The sequence below is a fragment of the Carcharhinus amblyrhynchos genome, unplaced genomic scaffold, assembly GCF_965287045.1.
Source record: "Carcharhinus amblyrhynchos unplaced genomic scaffold, sCarAmb.v2.hapA chromosome_204, whole genome shotgun sequence".
Taxonomy (NCBI): domain Eukaryota; kingdom Metazoa; phylum Chordata; class Chondrichthyes; order Carcharhiniformes; family Carcharhinidae; genus Carcharhinus; species Carcharhinus amblyrhynchos.
The window spans coordinates 203,203-224,226 of record NW_027649944.1 but is presented as its reverse complement, the minus strand read 5'-3'; the positions used below and the strand labels follow the sequence as shown (position 1 = coordinate 224,226).

The window sequence follows — 21,024 nt, the reverse complement described above, 5'->3', positions numbered from 1 at the left end:
AAGGCGTTTGATAAGGTTCACCATGGAAGGCTTCTGCAGAAAATGCAGATGTATGGGATTGAGGGTGATTTAGGTAATTGGATCAGGAATTGGCTGGCGGATAGGAGACAGAGGGTGGTGGTTGATGGTAAGTATTCGTCATGGAATTCAGTTACGAGTGGTGTGCCTCAGGGATCTGTTTTGGGGCCACTGCTGTTTGTAATTTTTATAAATGATCTGGATGAGGGTATAGTTGGGTGGATTAGTAAATTTGCTGATGACACCAAAGTCGGAGGTGTGGTAGATAGTGAGGAAGGGTGTCTTAGTTTGCAGGGAGACTTGGACAAGTTGCAAAGCTGGGCCGAGAGGTGGCGGATGGAGTTTAATGCGGAAAAGTGTGAGGTAATTCACTTTGGCAGGAATAACAGATGTGTAGAGTATAGGGCTAACAGTAGGACTCTGAATAGTGTGGATGAACAGAGGGATCTAGGTGTATGTGTACATAGATCCCTGAAAGTTGGGAATCAAGTAGATAGGGTTGTTAGGAAGGCATACGGCGTCTTGGCGTTTATTGGTAGGGGATTGAATTTAGGAGCCGCAGCGTCATGTTGTAACTGTACAAAACTCTGGTGCGGCCGCACTTGGAGTATTGTGTGCAGTTCTGGTCCCCACATTATAGGAAGGATGTGGAGGCTTTGGAGAGGGTGCAGAGGAGGTTTACCAGGATGTTGCCTGGTATGGAGGGGAGGTCCTATGAGGAGAGACTGAGGGATTTGAGATTGCTTTTGTTAGAAAGAAGGCGGCTTAGAGGGGACCTTATTGAAACATATAAGATGATTAGAGGTTTAGATAGGGTGGACAGTGATAGCCTTTTTCCTCGGATGGAGAAAGCTAGCATGAGGGGGCATAGCTTTAAATTAAGGGGTGGTAGTTATAGGACGGATGTCAGGGGTAGGTTCTTTACCCAGAGGGTGGTGAGGGATTGGAATGCCCTGCCTGCTGCAGTTGTAAATGCGCCTAGTTTGGGGGCGTTTAAGAGATCCGTGGATAGGTTTATGGATGGAAAGGGTTTGGTTTAGGTTAGAGGGTCATTGCTTTTTAACTGGTCAGCGCAACATCGTGGGCCGAAGGGCCTGTTCTGTGCTGTTATGTTCTATGTTCTATGACTTTGTATAGCGTGCTGGAAACAATATCTTTCACTGTATGTTAATACATGTGACAACAATAAATCAAATCAGTTCCCCATTATTTTCAAAAATGGACATTTTTATTCTGTCTGTCCAAAAGCTAGTTTGTGTGGTGATTCCTTGAGAGAGGAGTGAAGCTGCAGTAACTGCGATGTTTTTGCTGGCGGATTATCTATGGAAAGCCTCCTTCTCGTTCTCTCCACTGGTGCAGATGTTGCAACCTCCTGTGTTCCAGTCGGAACAATTTGCATCTGTTATGGTCCAATTGGACATTTCACTCCCCAGACAGCCAAAAACACTTCCAGCTGACAACAACCCATCAGGCGTTAGGTAATGCTGGCTCTTGGATCAGCTCACCTCCACACAAATGGTCCATGTTTCCTCAAAACTCTCATTTCATAAGACAATGGTCCATCTTGGTTACAGCAATTCCTGGAACCCAGCTTGGGCCATTTCTGGAATCTCTCATCTTTAGTTGAATCATGGTTGCACTGTCTTGTCTCTATCCTTCTCCATAAATTTGAGAATACCAGGCTTAGCCTGATCCTTAGCTGTTCACCCATCAATAGTTCTCCTGGAGTCCTGCCTTGTTATATTAGGTGCAGCTACAGTTTGGTGAAAACTCAAGGGCTAAATTTTGAAGAATGATTTAATTTAAGGGCTAATTTCAATCCAAAGTCTAATTTGATCTTTAATTTAGAATTAATCAAAAGTTGATTTTTAATTGCAGTTTTAAACAGGAGTTTACTGACACTCAGCTGAAGCTAGTCAATTAGACAACAGGCAGAATCAGGTTTCAGCCTGGCAGTGCAGGCTCCGTTCACTACTGTCCTGTTCTGTTCGAGTGCAGTGGGGTTTCCACAGGGATCAGGGCTCGCACCACAAATAGAATGACTTGGAGGAAGGAAGCAAATGTAATGTAGCCAAATTTACAGATGGCACAAAAATAGGCAGAAAGGTGAGTTGTAAACTGCTCGTATCCCTCTTGCAGAGAGATATTAATGGGCAAAACATTGGCAAATGGAACATAATGTGGAAAAGTATGAAGTTGTTCACTTTGGAAGGAAGAACAAAAGAAAAGAGTTATTTAAATGGGAAAAACTGCAAAAAGTTGCAACACAAAGGGATGTGAGGGTACTTGTGCAAAAACACAGAAAGCTAGCACAGAGAAGCAGCAGGAAGGTTAATGGGATGTTGCCCCTTCTTTCAAAGGGTTGGAGAAGAGTAGGGGTGACAGGACCCACGGGACCCACGGGACCTGGTTAACAGCAGCAGGGTGATGGGGGTAATGGGACCTGGTTAACAGCAGCAGGGCGATGGGGTAATGGGACCTGGTTAACAGCAGCAGGGCAATGGGGTAATGGGACCTGGTTAACAGCAGCAGGGCGATGGGGGTAATGGGACCTAGTTAACAGCAGCAGGGTGATGGGGGTAATGGGACCTGGTTAACAGCAGCAGGGTGATGGGGGTAATGGGACCTGGTTAACAGCAGCAGGGTGATGGGGGTAATGGGACCTGGTTAACAGCAGCAGGGCGATGGGGGTAATGGGACCTGGTTAACAGCAGCAGGGTGATGGGGGTAATGGGACCTGGTTAACAGCAGCAGGGCGATGGGGGTAATGGGACCTGGTTAACAGCAGCAGGGTGATGGGCGTAATGGGACCTAGTTAACAGCAGCAGGGCGATGGGGGTAATAGGACCTGGTTAACAGCAACAGGGCGATGGGGTAATGGGACCTGGTTAACAGCAGCAGGGCGATGGGGGTAATGGGACCTGGTTAACAGCAGCAGGGCGATGGGGTAATGGGGTAATGGGACCTGGTTAACAGCAGCAGGGTGATGGGGGTAATGGGACCTGGTTAACAGCAGCAGGGCGATGGGGTAATGGGACCTGGTTAACAGCAGCAGGGCGATGGGGGTAATAGGACCTAGTTAACAGCAGCAGGGCGATGGGGTAATGGGGTAATGGGACCTGGTTAACAGCAGCAGGGTGATGGGGGTAATGGGACCTGGTTAACAGCAGCAGGGCGATGGGGGTAATGGGACCTGGTTAACAGCAGCAGGGTGATGGGGGTAATGGGACCAGGTTAACAGCAGCAGGGTGATGGATTGGTTGAACAATGAGAATCTTCTGAAACACTCAGTATGTCACACAACAGTTTCCAGAAAAAAATAAATTATTAATGAAACAACAGGGAAACATCAGGCAAAGCATCCACAGCAGAGATTCACTGCTACATTATAAAGTAATATTCTCTCTGTATTCCCAGTAAACATGGTGGCAGCAGAGGGCAGGCAGCTAAACACATGCTGCTACTCCCTTTTAAACATCTTGAAATGCTAAATGGATTTAAAATGTGTCTGATAAGAGGGAAAATACACCCTTAGCAGCTCACTCCTACAGAAACTCACCCTAATTCCACCCCCGCACCCCCCGGCAGAGACCCTCCCCAATTCTGCCCCCCCACCCCTGTCCCTGCAGAGACCCTCCCCAATCCCCCCCCGTCCCTGCAGAGACCCTCCCCAATCCCCCCCCGTCCCTGCAGAGACCCTCCCCAATCCCCCCCCGTCCCTGCAGAGACCCTCCCCAATCCCCCCCCGTCCCTGCAGAGACCCTCCCCAATCCCCCCCCGTCCCTGCAGAGACCCTCCCCAATCCCCCCCCAGCCCCGCAGAGACCCTCCCCAACACCCCCCCCAGCCCCGCAGAGACCCTCCCCAATCCCCCCCGTCCCTGCAGAGACCCTCCCCAACACCCCCCCCCAGAGATCCTCCCCAACACCCCACCCCCAGCCCCGCAGAGATCCTCCCCAACACCCCACCCCCAGCCCCGCAGAGACCCTCCCCAATCCCCCCCCGTCCCCGCAGAGACCCTCCCCAACAACCCCCCCCAGCCCCGCAGAGATCCTCCCCAACAACCCCCCCCAGCCCCGCAGAGATCCTCCCCAACAACCCCCCCCAGCCCCGCAGAGACCCTCCCCAACAACCCCCCCCAGCCCCGCAGAGATCCTCCCCAATCCTCCCCCCAGCCCCGCAGAGATCCTCCCCAACACCCCCCCCCAGCCCCGCAGAGATCCTCCCCAACAACCCCCCCCAGCCCCGCAGAGATCCTCCCCAACACCCCCCCCCAGCCCCGCAGAGATCCTCCCCAACAACCCCCCCCAGCCCCGCAGAGATCCTCCCCAACAACCCCCCCCAGCCCCGCAGAGATCCTCCCCAACACCCCCCCCCAGCCCCGCAGAGATCCTCCCCAACAACCCCCCCCAGCCCCGCAGAGATCCTCCCCAATCCTCCCCCCAGCCCCGCAGAGACCTTCCCCAATTCCCCCCCCAGCCCCGCAGAGATCCTCCCCAACAACCCCCCCCAGCCCCGCAGAGATCCTCCCCAACACCCCCCCCCAGCCCCGCAGAGATCCTCCCCAACAACCCCCCCCAGCCCCGCAGAGATCCTCCCCAATCCTCCCCCCAGCCCCGCAGAGACCTTCCCCAATTCCCCCCCCAGCCCCGCAGAGATCCTCCCCAACAACCCCCCCCAGCCCCGCAGAGATCCTCCCCAACAACCCCCCCCAGCCCCGCAGAGATCCTCCCCAACAACCCCCCCAGCCCCGCAGAGACCCTCCCCAATCCTCCTGCCAGCCCCGCAGAGATCCTCCCCAACACCCCCCCCCAGCCCCGCAGAGACCCTCCCCAATCCTCCTGCCAGCCCCGCAGAGACCCTCCCCAATCCTCCCCCCAGCCCCGCAGAGACCCTCCCCAACAACCCCCCCCAGCCCCGCAGAGACCCTTCCCAACACCCCCCCCCAGCCCCGCAGAGACCCTCCCCAATCCCCCACCAGCCCCGCAGCGACCCTCCCCAACACCCCCCCCAGCCCCGCAGCGACCCTCCCCAACACCCCCCCCCAGCCCCGCAGCGACCCTCCCCAATCCCCCACCAGCCCCGCAGCGACCCTCCCCAACACCCCCCACCGGCCCCACAGAGACCCTCCCCAACACCCCCCCCCCAGCCCCGCAGAGACCCTCCCCAACAACCCCCCCAGCCCCACAGAGACCCTCCCCAACACCCCCCCCCAGCCCCGCAGAGACCCTCTCCAACAAACCCCCCCCAGCCCCGCAGCGACCCTCCCCAACACCCCCCCCCAGCCCCACAGCGACCCTCCCCAACACCCCCCCCCACCCCCGCAGAGACCCTCCCCAACAAACCCCCCCAGCCCCACAGAGACCTTCCCCAATTCCCACCCCCGTCCCCGCAGAGACCCTCCCCAATCCCCCCGTCCCTGCAGAGACCCTCCCCAATCCCCCCCTTGGCCCTGCAGAGACCCTCCCCAGTCCCCCACCCCCTCAGTGGCTGCCCCCCGCCCCGGCCAGACCGAGCCCCCTCATGGTTATGTGATCGAGCATCAGGCCTGGTGTTGGGAGTGTAATTTGTGGCATTCTGGAGAAGCTGCTTTAACCCAAATCACTGAAGGATTGAGCATCTTGTGGTGAGGTTACAGTCCCTGAGCCTGCACCACACAAACAACTAGATTTAAACTTCTCCAAGTTTTACGTGCCATTTTTGATCAGACATAGAAATTAAACAGGGTCAGGGTAGAGAGTCAACCAGGCCTCAAAGCAGCAATGTTTCAGGGGTATCTGGATGGATAGGTGAATCAGGAGGAAATAGAGGGATACGGACTGAGTAAGGACAGAAGGTTTTTAGTTAGCAGGATCGGCGCAGACTTGGAGGACTGAAGGGCCTGTTCCTGTCCTGTACTTTGTTCTTTGGCTATGGCTGATCTCTGAGTTACAAGGCTCTGGATTCTTATTGAAAGGCTGGAATGCAGAAATCCAGGTTGACATTCCAGGGCAGTGCTGTGGCAATGCTGCACTGTTGGAGGGGCTTTCTGTCAGGTGTGATGGTAATCCAAGGCTCCATCGGCTAGCCTGGATGGTGAAAGATTGCAGGGCACTCTCTCGTAGAGCCGAGAAGTTCTTCCTGGGTTCACGTCAATATTTCAAATCAGCATCACATCAGTTTATTGTCATGTGGCTGTTTTGTGGAGCTTATCGTACTGTGGTTCCCACATTACAGCAGCGACCACACTATAAAGTACTTCAGTGATTGGACAGGTTAAACATGCGTCTCTTACTTTTCTAAAGTAAAACAACAGTGTGCTGAGAGTGGGAATTGGTGCTAGCCAATAAGCAATGAACTACCACACACAGCCAGTTCTGACAGTTCCCAATGCCACGAGCAGCTAGTGACAGGGACCGAGAGGGAGGGAACGGCATGCTATTCCCTGGGTTCAGGGATCTTGGAAAACCCACAAATCAGTTACTTACTGTGTGGGCCGATGTTGTAAATTAGAATTTCAGAACCTCTTTCTCCTGGTATGTGTGTACGAGGGTGGAATGGAAGCCACAGCACTCACCCGATGCTGTACAGAACCCTAAACACATTCACTCCTTCTCAACAGTAAACATCTGCTGCCTTTCTGGTGTCCCAAACAAGCTGCACTATTTCCAGAACAGCGAGTAACAAGTGTTCCTGGCCAATCAGGAAGAGGGGGTCAGAGCTCACTGACATTTATCAATGTTTTCTGAAAAGTAGTGACACTGTCATTGCCAGCTCCCTCAGAATAACCAGTGTCAAAGGTTGCCCTTTTTATTTTTATCTTTGAACACTCGTGCCGAGAGTGAGCTGCCCTTAGTAATTGTTTGAGGAAACTGCAAAGTGTTGATTCAGTTTGTCCGGGATGGCAGGGCACAGGTAGATTTTAGAATACTCAAATCAGACAGCGTTCCCCACTGTGCCACAGCTCTCCAAACCACCCCATAACACTCTCGTGCAGCCAAACAAGTCTTTGGATTCAGCAGAGAGCGGGCAGAGTTCCGAGTGCCTTTTAAACTGTATGGTTCATGTCAAAGCAGCTTTCTAATAACAGGAAATACACAGCATAGCTGAGAGTTCAAACTGTGCACACACTGACCCACTGAACCAATGTTATGGCAGGATAGGGAAAAGAAAGCTCTCAGATTTTTATAACACTTTGCCACTCTTCCCAGAGTATCAATTTAATACTTTAAGGAAACCAGCTCCCACAATAAGCAATGTAAAAATAACCAGCTCAGCACTTTCCACCTGTTGATTCAGATGTGAATATTGGTAAATACTGAATCTAACTGCAACAGAGCTCTGTAACCTTCCCCAGACTGACTGCAACAGAGCTCTGTAACCTTCAACACTGCACCCAATCCCCAACTCTCCATCTACTCCCCCCCACACACTGTCCCTCCGACAAGGCAGCAACACCACCCCCCCCACCCCCCAGACACAAACACACACACACTCCCCCAAACACTGTCCGTCTGACAAGGCAGTACTCCCCCACCACACACTCTCCCTCTGACAAGGCAGCACTCCCCCACACACACTGTCCCTCTGACAAGGCAGCACTCCCCCCCCACCCCCCACACACAAACACACACACACTCCCTCTGACAAGGCAGCACTCCCCCCCACACTCTCCCTCTGACAAGGCAGTACTCCCCCCCACACACTGTCCCTCTGACAAGGCAGCACTCCCCCACACACTCTCCCTCTGACAAGGCAGCACTCCCCCCTACACACTGTCCCTCTGACAAGGCAGCACTCCCCCACACACTGTCCCTCTGACAAGGCAGCACTCCCCCACACACTCTCCCTCTGACAAGGCAGCACTCCCCCACCACACACTGTCCCTCTGACAAGGCAGCACTCCCCCACACACTGTCCCTCTGACAAGGCAGCACTCCCCCACACACTCTCCTTCTGACAAGGCAGCACTCCCCCACACACTGTCCCTCTGACAAGGCAGCACTCCCCCACACACTCTCCCTCTGACAAGGCAGCACTCCCCCACACACTGTCCCTCTGACAAGGCAGCACTCCCCCACACACTCTCCCTCTGACAAGGCAGCACTCCCCCACACACTCTCCTTCTGACAAGGCAGCACTCCCCCACACACTGTCCCTCTGACAAGGCAGCACTCCCCCACACACTCTCCTTCTGACAAGGCAGCACTCCCCCACACACTGTCCCTCTGACAAGGCAGCACTCCCCCACACACTCTCCCTCTGACAAGGCAGCACTCCCCCACCACACACTGTCCCTCTGACAAGGCAGCACTCCCCCCCCCACCCCCCACACACACACACTCCCCCACACACTGTCCCTCTGACAAGGCAGCACTCCCCCACACACACTCCCTCTGACAAGGCAAATCACCCACACACTGTCCCTCTGATAATGTGGGAGCAGAAATAAATCTTCAGTCTTCCTGGAGGCCTTCCTGACAATTCCACTGCCTCCCTGGATGGAGAGTGAGGTGGGAATTCCCTGGAATCCCAACACAAAACCATCTTGCTCCAGCGGTACATATACAGGAGGTAATGAGTTAATAGTAAGCCGGGCTAATTAATCATTAATCTAAAGCTCCAGTTCTTTGAAACTGGGCTGTGTGTCACTGTTTAATATTGACTGTTAGGAAGTGTTTGTGATTAAGGTGAATGCTCTCTCACACTTTGTCCGCTCCAGTCAGACAGTGTTCTGATTTGGGTTCAGGTTTTGAGCCTCTGCAGTTTTAGACTTTGGAACAGCAGGCAACAGAGCTGTGGAGTATCCAAACTGGAGCACTGGATGGAAGAATACACAGAAGCACAAACAACTTATGCTCAAATTTTGCAGTTTGAGGAGACTGCCTGCAGATCTCAGGGAAGGGTGGAAGGTCACACATTATGAGAGCACTGAGTCAGAGGTTTGCAGCATGGAAACAGGCCCTTCAGCCCAACATGTCCATGCCACCCAGTTTTTACCACTAAGCTAGCCCCAATTGCCTGCATTTGGCCCATATCCCTCTATACCCATCTTACCCATCTAACGTCAAAACATTTTTTAAAAGGCAAAATTGTACCCACCTCTACTACTACCTCTGGCAGCTTGTTCCAGACACCACCCTGTGCATAAACAAATTGCCCCTCTGTACACTTTTGTATCCCTCCCCTGTCACCTTAAACCTCTGCCCCCTAGTTTCAGACTCCCCAGCCTTTGGGAAAAGATATTGACTATCTAGCTGATCTATGCCCTTCATTATTTTATGGACCTCTATAAGATCACCCCTCAGCCTCCTACACTCCAGAGAAAAAAAGTCTCAGTCTATCCAGCCTCTCCTCAGAACTCAATCCACCAAGTCCCGGTAGCATCCTAGTAAATCTTTTCTGCACTCTTTCTAGTTTAATAATATCCTTTCTATAATAGGGTGACCAGAACTGTACACAGTATGGCCTTACCAATGTCTTGTACAACTTCAACAAGACGTCCCAACTCCTGTATTCAATGTTCTGACCGATGAAACCAAGCATGCCGAATGCCTTCTTCACCATTCTGTCCACCTGTGACTCCACTTTCAAGGAGCTATGAACCTGTGCCCCTAGATCTCTTTGTTCTGTAACTCTCCCCAACGCCCTACCATTAACTGAGTAAGTCCTGCCCTGGTTCCATCTACTAAAATTCATCACCTCACATTTATCTAAATTAAACTCCATCTACCATTTGTCAGCCCACTGGCCCAATTGATCAAGATCCTGTTGCAATCCTAGATAACCTTCCTCACTGTCCTCTATGCCACCAATCTTGGTGTCATCTGCAAACTTACTAACCATGCCTCCTATATTCTCATCCAAATCATTAATATAAATGACAAATAACAGTGGATCCAGCACTGATCCCTGAGGCACACCGCTGGTCACAGGCCTCCAGTTTGAAAAACAACTCCCTACAACCACCCTCTGGCTTCTTGTAGAAGCCTTGTAGAACTGTTTAAATTATTTAAAAGCATTTTCGCGGGCTTTTTGTGTTTACCGCTTTAAGAATTCAAAGGGAGTGGATAGCAGGGATTTGTGGGTAAGCAGGCTTTTAAACAGCGCCAGGTTTAAAAGGAGGCCTGGTGTAGACAGTGGGCAGCAGAGTGAGATACCAGGGCTTAGGATCAAAGGGCTTTGGAGAAAAGGGCCAGGTAAGTTTGTGTTGAATTCGTTCAATATTACTACAGGGAGTTGAGGAGGAACTTCTTCACTCAAAGGGTGGTGAATCTCTGGAATTCTCTGCCCGTTGAAGTGGTGGAGGCTGCCTCGCTAAATATTTTTAAGAAGCGGGTTGATGGGTTTTTGATAAGAGAAGGGATTAAGGGTTATGGGGAGAGGGCGGGAAAGTGGAACTGAGCCACGACAGATCAGCCATGATCTTGTTGAATGGCGGGGCAGGCTCGGAGGGCCAGATGGCCTACTTCTGCTCCTATTTCTTATGTTCTTATGTTCTTATGAATGATGGAGGGGCATGTGGTGCGCTGTTTCTGTATGATGTGGGAGCTGGTGGACCCCAGGGTCCATCCATGTGACCATGTCTGCAGTAAGTGCTGGTTGCTGGAGGAGCTCCAGCTCAAGGTAGATGAGCTGGCCTCTGAGCTTCAGACACTGAGGCTCATCAGCGGGAGGGAGGGTGCCATTGACAATGGGGTGCAAGAGACATCCACCCCCCCCTAGACTGGCTAACTCTAAGGGTCAGGAACAGGAGGGGGCTGCTGAGAGGAAGGAGGGTGGGGACCAAATGCCTCAGCCTCTCAATCTGCATAACAGGTTTGAGGTTCTTGCTTCCAGTGTGGACAAGAACGAGGGCAGTGAGGTTGGTGAGCAAACTGCACACAGTACAGTGATGCAGACACAGGTCATAGGCAAAGAGAAGGTGAAAAGGAACATAGTAGTGATTGGGGATAGTGTGGTTAAGGGTATTGACACTGTCCTTTGTCACAATAACAAAGTGCACAGAAGGGTGTGTTGTCTGCCTGATGCTCGGGTCCAGGATGTCGCATCTGGGCTGCAGAGGAACCTGGATTGGGAGGGTGAGAATCCGGTCGTTGTAGTACATGTGGGTGCCAACGACGTAGGCAAAATGCAAACTGAGGATCTGGGGAGGGAGTTTGAAAAGCTGGGAATGGAATTAAAAAGTAGAACCGACAAGGTGGTTATCTCCGGACTACTGCCTGAACCGAGTGCAGACGGGCGTAAGGTTGATCAGATTAAGGAAGTGAATGGGTGGCTCAGGGATTGGTGTGGGAGGAATGGGTTTGAATTTATGGGGCATTGGCATCAGTATTGGGGCAGGTGGGACCTGTTCGGGTGGGATGGGGTTGGTCTGAACCGTGCTGGGACCAGAGTCCTGGCGAATCATGTAAATAGGACTGTAGACAGGGCTTTAAACTAATTGGGGGTGGGGGGTCCGCGAGGGTAGGTGACATTACGGGGTCTAAAGTTAAGGAGAGGGTGCAGGTAAGGGAGGAGGCCAAGGATGTCCCAATAATAAAAGGAGTAAGGGGCGTGAGTATGGTTGGTGGCGTTCTGGCAAATACGGTACAGGTGAAGGCTGGGATGAAGGCACTTTATCTGAATGCACGAAGCATTCGGAATAAAGTGGATGAGCTGGTGGCGCAGATCAGCACAAATGGAGATGATCTGGTGGCCATTACAGAGACGTGGCTGCAAGGTGACAGGGACTGGGAGCTGAATGTCCAGGGGTATCAAGTGTTTAGGAAGGATAAGCAGGAGGAAAAAGTGGGGGGGGAACTCTGCTGATTAAGGATAGCATCAGGGTGGTAGTAAGGGATGATATAGGAACCAAAGAGCAGAAAGTGGAATCGTTGTGGGTGGAGATTAGGAACAGCAAAGGGAGGAAGACGCTGGTGGGTGTCGTTTATAGGCCCCCAAATAATGATCTGGAGGTGGGGCGGGCTGTTAACGCGCAAATAAATGCGGCGTGCAGGAATGGGACGGTGAAAATTATGGGGGATTTCAATCTACGTATTGATTGGTTGACCCACGTTGGACGCGGTGGGCTCGAGGAGGAGTTCTTGGAATGCTGCCGGGATAGTTTCCTTGAACAGTGTGTGTTGGAGCCGACGAGGGAGCGAGCTATCTTGGATCTGGTGTTATGTAATGAGGCGGGTAGAATTAGGGACCTTGTAGTGAAGGATCCTCTTGGAAGAGTGATCATTGTATGGTGGAGGAGGAGAAAGTGGGTTCCCGGACACGCGTCCTTTGTTTGAACAGAGGGGAGTATGGTAAGATGAGAGAGGAATTGGCGAATGTTGACTGGGGGAGCGCATTGGAAGGTAGGTCTGCTGAGGAACAGTGGAGGATCTTTAAGGAGATCTTTCTTGGTGCTCAGCAGAAATTTATTCCGATGGTTAAAAAGGATCGTAGGAGGAGAGATAATCAGCCGTGGATAACGAAGGAGGTAAAGGAAAGTGTTAAATTAAAAGCGGAGGCGTTTGGAGTAGCTAAGAGTAGTGGGCGAGAAGAGGATTGGGAGAGGTTTAAATGTCAACAAAGAATGACAAAAGAAGTTGATAAAGAAGGGTAGGATAAACTATGAAGCTGGGCTAGCGCTTAATATAAAAAAGGATAGTAAGAGTTTTTATAAATATATAAAAAGGAAGAGGCTGGCTAGGGTGAACATTGGACCCTTAGAGGATGAGAGGGGGGACTTAGTGGTAGGGGATGGGGAAATGGCTGAGGCCTTGAATAACTTTTTTGTTTCGGTCTTCACGGAGGAGGACGTGAATAATTTGCCGGGTGTTAGTGATGGAAAGATGGTAGGAGTGGAGGGCCTGAATGACATTATTGTTACTAGAGAGGCGGTGCTCGACAGACTGGAGGGACTGATTGTGGACAAGTCCCCAGGACTGGATGGAATGCATCCAAGGGTTCTGAAAGAAATGGCGGAGGTGATAATGGATGCCTTGGTGATTATTTTCCAAACGTCGCTGGATTCCGGGGAAGTGCCGGAAGATTGGAAAACGGCTAATGTTACGCCGTTGTTTAAGAAGGGTGGCAGGCAAAAGGCGGGGAATTATAGGCCGGTTAGTTTAACGTCTGTTGTCGGAAAAACGTTAGAATCCGTGATCAAGGAGAAAATAGCGAGGCATCTTCAGGAGAATTGTTTGGTAGAGCAGACGCAGCACAGTTTCGTTAAGGGGAAGTCGTGTCTGATGAATTTATTGGAGTTCTATGAGGATGTGTCTAGTGCGGTGGATAGAGGAGAGCCGGTGGATGTGGTGTTTCTTGATTTTCAGAAGGCGCTTGACAAGGTGCCTCACAAGAGGTTATTACAGAAGGTCAGGGGGCATGGAGTTGGGGGTAGGGTGTTAGCGTGGATAGAGGATTGGCTGTCAAATAGGAGGCAGAGAGTGGGGGTCAATGGGTGCTATTCGGATTGGCGGTTGGTGACTAGTGGAGTGCCCCAGGAGTCGGTGCTGGGGCCTCAGCTATTTACCATTTATATAGATGATCTGGAGGAGGGAACCGAGTGTAGGGTGTCGAAATTTGCTGATGACACCAAGATTGGGGGAAAGGCAAATTGTGCGGAGGGTGTGGAGAGTCTGCAGAAGGATCTAGATAGGCTGGGCGAATGGGCCAGGAACTGGCAAATGGAATTTAATGTTGGCAAATGTGAGGTTGTCCACTTTGGTAGGAATAATGGTAGGAAGGACTATTACTTACATGGCGAAAAACTGCAGCATGCGACGGTGCAGGGGGACCTCGGGGTCCTTGTGCATGAGTCGCAAAAACCCAGCCTGCAGGTGCAGCAGGTGGTCAGGAAGGTGAATGGGATGCTGGCCTTCATAGAGAGGGGGATTGAATATAAAAGTAGGGAGGTCTTGCTGCAGCTGTATAGGGCACTGGTGAGGTCGCAGCTGGAGTACTGTGTGCAGTTTTGGTCGCCGCACTTACGCAAGGATATTTTGGCCTTGGAGGGAGTGCAGAGGAGGTTTACTAGGCTGATTCCGGAGTTGAGGGGGTTGAACTATGAGGAGAGGCTGAATAAACTAGGCTTGTACTCGTTAGAGTTTAGAAGAATGAGGGGAGATCTCATTGAGACGTATAAGACGTTGAATGGGATGGATAGGATAGAGGTGGAGAGGCTCTTCCCGCTCAGAAAGGACAGTAGGACTAGAGGGCACAGCCTCAAGATAAAGGGTGGGCAGTTTAGAACGGAGTTGAGGAGGAACTTCTTCACTCAAAGGGTGGTGAATCTCTGGAATTCTCTGCCCGTTGAAGTGGTGGAGGCTGCCTTGCTCAATATTTTTAAGATGTGGGTTGATAGGTTTTTGATAGGCAAGGGGTTTAAGGGTTATGGGGAGAGGGCAGGAATGTGGAACTGAGCCACGACAGATCAGCCATGATCTTATTGAATGGCGGGGCAGGCTCGAGGTGCTAGATGGCCTACTCCTGCTCCTATTTCTTATGTTCTTCTGTCATCAAGCCAATTTTATATCCAATTCGTTATCTCACCCTGGATCCCGTGAGATTTAAAGTTAAGTTAACGTTTACTTATTCGTCACAAGTAAGGCTTACATTAACACCACAATGAAGTTACTGTGAAATTCCCCTAGTCACCACACTTCGGTGCCTGTTCGGGTCAATGCACCTAAACAGCATGTCTTTCGCCTCATGCAACAACCTACCATGCGATACCTTGTCAAAGACTTTGCTAAAGTCCATGTAGACAACATCAACTGCACTGCCCTCATCTACCTTCTTGGTTACCCCTTCAAACAACTCAATCAAATTCATGAGACATGACTTTCCAATCACAAAGCCATGCTGATTGTCTCTAATCAGTCCTTGCGTCTCTAAATGCCTGTAGATCCTGTCTCTCAAAATACCTTCCAACAATTTACCCACCACAGATGTGAGGCTCACCGGCCTGTAGTTCCCAGGCTTTTCCCTGCAGCTCTTTTTTAAACAAAGACACAACATTTGCCACTCTCCAGTCTTCAGGCATCTCACCCGTGACTATCAATGATATCTCAGCTAGGAAACCCACAATTTCCTCCCTAGACTCCCACAATGTCCTGGGATACACTTCATCAAGTCCCAGGGATTTATCCACCTTGATGCGCTTTAAGAGTTCCAGCGCCACCTCCTTCTCTGTAAAATGTACACTCCTCAAGACACCACTATTTATTTCCCCAAGTTCCCTAACATCCATGCCTTTTTCAACAGTCAAGACCGATGAGAAATATTCATTTAGGATCTCACCCATCACTTGTGGATCTGCACATAAGTGACCTTGTTGATCCTCAAGAGGTCCTACTCTCTCCCTGGTTACTCTTTCATTGAGACGTATAAGATGATGAATGGGATGGATAGGATAGAGGTGGAGAGACTCTTCCCGCTCAAAAAAGACAGTAGGACTAGGGGGCACAGCCTCAAGATAAAGGGGAGGCGGTTTAGAACGGAGTTGAGGAGGAACTTCTTCACTCAAAGGGTGGTGAATCTCTGGAATTCTCTGCCCGTTGAAGTGGTGGAGGCTGCCTCGCTAAATATTTTTAAGACGCGGGTTGATGGGTTTTTGATAAGAGAGGGGATTAAGGGTTATGGGGAGAGGGCGGGAAAGTGGAACAGAGCCACGACAGATCAGTCATGATCTTACTGAATGGCGGGGCAGGCTCGAAGGGCTGGATGGCCTACTCCTGCTCCTATTTCTTATGTTCTTTTACCCTTTATGTGTACGTAGAAGCTCTTTGGGTTCTCTTTTACCTCAACTGCCAAAGGAATAATAGAAATAGTCGAGAACTTCAAGTTTTCAGGTGTCCAGATCACCAACAACCTGCCCTGGTCGCCCCATGCTGACACTATAGTTAAGAAAGTTCACCAACGCCTCTACTTTCTCAGAAGATTAGGAAAATTTGGCATGTCTACTACGACTCTCACCAACTTTTACAGATACACCATAGAAAGCATTTTTTCTGGTTGTATCACAGCTTGGTATGGGCTCCTGCTCTGCCAAATCAGCAAGGAACTACAAAAGATTGTGAATGTAGCCCAATCCACCACACAAACCAGCCTCCCATCCATTGACTCTGTCTACACTTCCTGCTGCCTCGGCAAAGCAGCCAGTGTAATTAAGGACCCCCTCACGCACCCTGGACATTCTCTCTTCCACCTTCTTCCTTTGGGAAAAAGATACAAAAGTCTGAAGTCACGTACCAACCGACATAAGAGCAGCAGCTTCCCTACTGCTGTCAGACTTTTGAATGGACCTACCTTGCATTAAGTTGGTCTTTCTCCACACCCTAGCTATGACTGTAACATTACATTCTGCACCGTCTCCTTTCCTTCTCTATGAATGATATGTTTCGTCTGTATAGTGTGCAAGAAACAATACTTTTCACAGTATGTTAATACACGTGACAATAATAAAATCAATCAAATAAATCTCATGTCCCCTTTTTGCCCTCCTGATTTCTCTCTTAACTCTACTCCTACAGCCTCTATAGTCTTCAAGGGATCCACTTGATCCCAGCTGTCTATACATGTCATGTGCCTCCTCCTTCTTCTTGATCAGGGCCTCAATATCCTGAATCACTCAGAGTTTCCTATTTCTACCAGCCTTGCCCTTCACTCTAAGAGGAATGTACTTACCCTGAACCCTGGTTAACACACTTTTTGAAAGCCTCCCATTTACCAGCTGCACCTTTTGCCTAACACCAAGAGATGTAGCTTTAAATTGAGGGGTGGTAATTATGGGACGGATGTCAGAGGTAGGTTCTTTACTCAGAGGGTAGTAAGGGCGTGGAATGCCCTGCCTGCAGCAGTTGTGGACTCGCCAACTTTAAGGGCGTTCAAATGGTCAGTGGATAGGCATATGGATAACATTGGAATAGTTTAGGTTAGAGGGTCATTAGATTGGTTCCACTGGTCGGCGCAACATCGAGGGCCGAAGGGCCTGTACTGCGCTGGAATGTTCTAAACATAACATAGAACATGAGGAAGATGCAGAGATGCTTCAGTGTGAGTGTTTAATACACTCATGGCTGGACACCTCATTTTCTCACCTATTCCCCACATCCCTTCATCCCAAGACCCAAAATCTGTCTATCCCTGCCTCAAATGTATTCAATGATGGAGCACCTACAGCTCTCTGGGGTAACCTACAGAAGACAATGGAGACTTCTTTAAGACAGAATAATCTGTCACCCTCCCAATGGGATGTCAGAACCTTGCTGAAATGCAAACAGAAACTGAAATGATAAAAGACAGAGGAAAAATGTAATAAATGCATTTTGGGCTGAAAAGGAGCTCCAGAAGGACAGACGAAAAATCTCTCAAAAACCTCCAAAGAAAGCCTGGGGGACTAAAATTTAAAGTTTCTCACCGCAGCAGAGGTCAGCTTTGTTTCTCAGAGTGTAGGGGTGAGCTGAATCTTTTAAACTTCCAGGCTGCAGCAAGTCCTGAGAAATCTTTCAAGTAATTATGTGTCATAAGAACATAAGAACATATGAAATAGGAGCAGGAGTAGGCCATCTAGCCCACCCCGCCATTCAATAAGATCATGGCTGATCTGTCGTGTCTCAGTTCCACCTTCCCGCCCTCTCCCCATAACCCTTAATCCCCTTGCCTATCAACCCGCGTCTTAAATATATTTAGCGAGGCAGCCTCCACCATTTCAACGGGCAGAGAATTCCAGAGATTCACCACCCTTTGAGTGAAGAAGTTCCTCCTCAACTCCGTTCCAAACCGCACCCCCCCCCTTTATCTTGAGGCTGTGCCCTCTAGTCCTACTGTCCTTTCTGAGTGGGAAGAGCCTCTCCACCTCTATCCTATCCATCCTATTCATCATCTTATATGTCAAAAGAAACAGAAACTAGGCGGAACTTCTAAAATCTTCACTGTACTCCCTCTATAGTAAGGGCATCCTTCTCAGATAAAGACACAAAAACTGCACACAATATTCCAAGTGTGGCCTCACCAACGCCCTGTACAATTGCAGAAAAACATCCTTATCCCTATACTCAAATCCTCTCGCTATGAAGGCCAACATACCATTTGCCTTCTTTATTGCCTGCTGTACCTGCGCACATACTTTCAACACGCAGTAAGCTGATGCATGAAGACACCAAGGTCTCGCTGAGTATCCACCTCTCTCAATTTACACCCATTCCAATAATATTGTCTTCCTATTATTGCTCCCAAAGTGGATAACCTCACATTTATCCACATTATACTGCATCTGCCATGCAGATATCCACACACTCAGCCTGTCCAAATCACACTGAAACATCTCTGCATCCTCCTCACAGCTCACCCTCCCACCCAACTTTGTATCATCTGTAAATCTGGAGATAGTACATTCAGTTCCCTCTTCCAGATCATTAATATATAATGTGAACAGCTGGGGTCCCAAAACAGATCCCTGTGGAATCCCAATCAGAAAAAGACCCAATTATGCCAACTCTCTGCATCCTATCTGCTAACCAGCTTTCTATCCATCTCAACACATTACCTGCAATCCCATGTGCTTTAACTTTACACAGTAATCTGCTATTTGAGACCTTGTCGAAAGCCTTCTGAAAGTCTAAATAAACCACATCCACTGGTTCTCCTCGGTCAGCTCTACTCGTTACATCCTCAAACAATTCCAGAAGATTCATCAAGCATGATTTCCCTTTTATAAATTCACATTGTCTGATTAAACCACTACTTTCCGAATCTTTTTCTCTTTACATCCCTACTGACCTACTGTCAGTTTTCATGCTCCCCGCTAGCTGATCCCAGAGATAGAGCCAGGACACGAAAAATAATTAATTTCAGTTCGGGGGGAAAAAAAAATCAGATGATCTAATTCAACCGACTTGGCTTTCTAAAATAAATAATAAACCACTGAATAAACTCGGATTGGATTTATTGTCACATATATTGGTATACAGTGAAAAATATTGTTTCTTGCTATACAGACAAAGCATACCGTTCAGACAAAAGGAGAGAGTGCAGGATGCAATGTTACAGTCACAGCGAGGGTGGAGAGAAAGATCAACTTAATAAGAGGTAGGTCCATTCAAAAGTCTGACAGCAGCAGGGAAGAAGCTGTTTTTGAGTCGACTGGTATATGACCTCAGACTTTTGTATCATTTTCCTGAAGGAAGAAGGTGGAAGAGAGAATGTCCGGGGTGCATGGCGGGGTCCTGAATTATGCTGGCTGCTTTGCTGAGGCAGTGGGAAGTGTCAATGGATGGGAGGCTGGTTTACGTGATGGGGTTTATTTCAGCATTCTTTCTGGTTGTATCACAGCTTGGTATGGGCTCCTGCTCTGCCCAAGACCACAACGAACCACAAAAGGTCATGAATGTAGCCCAATCCATTACGCAAACCAGCCTCCCATCTATTCACTCTGTCTACACTTCCCACTGCCTCAGAAAAGTGGCCAGCATAATTAAGGACCCCACGCACCCCGGACATTCTCTCTTCCACCTTCTTCTTTCGGGAAAAAGATACAAAGGCTTGAGGTCACAGACCGACCGACTTAACAACAGCTTGCCTTGGAGGGAGTGCAGAGGAGGTTTACTAGGCTGACACCGGAGTTGAGGGGGTTGAGCTACGAGGAGAGGCTGAATAAACTAGGCTTGTACTCGTTAGAGTTTAGAAGAATGAGGGGAGATCTCATTGAGACGTATAAGATGATGAATGGGATGGATAGGATAGAGGTGGAGAGACTCTTCCCACTCAGAAAGGACAGTAGGACTAGGGGGCACAGCCTCAAGATAAAGGGGGGGCGGTTTAGAACGGAGTTGAGGAGGAACTTCTTCACTCAAAGGGTGGTGAATCTCTGGAATTCTCTGCCCGTTGAAGTGGTGGAGGCTGCCTCGCTAAATATTTTTAAGACGCAGGTTGATGGGTTTTTGATAAGCGAGGGGATTAAGGGTTATGGGGAGAGGGCGGGAATGTGGAACTGAGCGACGACAGATCAGCCATGATCTTATTGAATGGCGGGGCAGGCTCAAGGGGCTAGATGGCCTACTCCTGCTCCTATTTCTTATGTTCTTATGTTCTTCCCTGCTGCTGTCAGACTTTTGAATGGACTTACCTCGCATTTCTTATTCTATTTCTTATGTTCTTATGTTCTTATTAAGTTGATCTTTCTCTGCCCCTAGCTATGGCTGGAACACTACATTCTGCATGCTCTCCTTTCCTTTTCTATGAATGGTATGCACAAGAAACTATACTTTTCACTGTATGCGAATACACGTGACAATAATAAATCAAATCAAAGGTCCGGGGAGCAGAAAGTTGCCAGTGAAGCTATGTGTAGGCACCACAAGGTGTTGATTAAGGAGGCAGACCTCACCTCCCCTAATCTTGCCTGAGGCCAATGTACAGTCCAGTCGACAGATTGAGAAGCCCCTCTGCTTGTGGGGCACTGTCCGGTGAAGCAGGAGTGAGCCACATCTCCGTGAAGCAGAGCACGCAGCAGTCTCACAGTTCCCTTTGAAAAGTGAGGCTGGTTTTAAGTTTGTCTAGCTTGTTTTCCAGAGATTGGAGATTTGCCAGGAGTAAGCACGGGAGGAGGGCCTTGGAAGCATGTTGTTTCACTGTCACTTGCAGGATTAGGGTTAGGGTTAGGTACTAATGGCATCTTTGATGGATCTCTGTGGATTGTATCTGGCTTTCCTGTTTAGGTCAGGGTTGCCTGATTTGAACACCTCAGACCTGGACTTCAGCAGGCATTGTGATAGAGCAGGAGAGTGGGTCTCATTGGGGAGCTGCTTCATCTGGCCAGCCCTGATATGATGGGCTGAATGGCCTTGATCTCTCTCTCTGCTTGTCCACCCTGCTGTTTATTTGCAGCACTTTCTGACTCTTATTGTGATAAATAACTGAGAAAGCAATGGGAACAAATCACTGCCACGTTAGAGACTCCATCACAGCCTGGGATTTACGGATTATGGTCATCTGGGGAGATTTGTACAGATTAGACATTCAAACAGCAAATGTTTAAAAATGGACAATG

At 49.7% G+C, this 21,024-nt stretch overlaps 1 protein-coding gene across 4 annotated transcripts in view; it reads right to left on the bottom strand.

Moving 5' to 3' along the window:
• Nucleotides 1–21,024, bottom strand: part of klhdc3 (kelch domain containing 3) — a 128,689-nt gene that overhangs the window by 90,962 nt on the left and 16,703 nt on the right. For 2 of the 4 annotated variants that reach the window (XR_013885919.1, XM_080183268.1), the window contains exon 1: nt 6,485–6,617. The exons of 1 other annotated variant lie outside the window; for it this stretch is intronic. The gene's annotated coding sequence lies outside the window, so the exon portion shown is untranslated. Of the gene's footprint in view, nt 1–6,484; nt 6,618–21,024 lie in introns of those variants that run through there. One more of the 4 variants, XM_080183270.1, reaches the window with a different exon arrangement.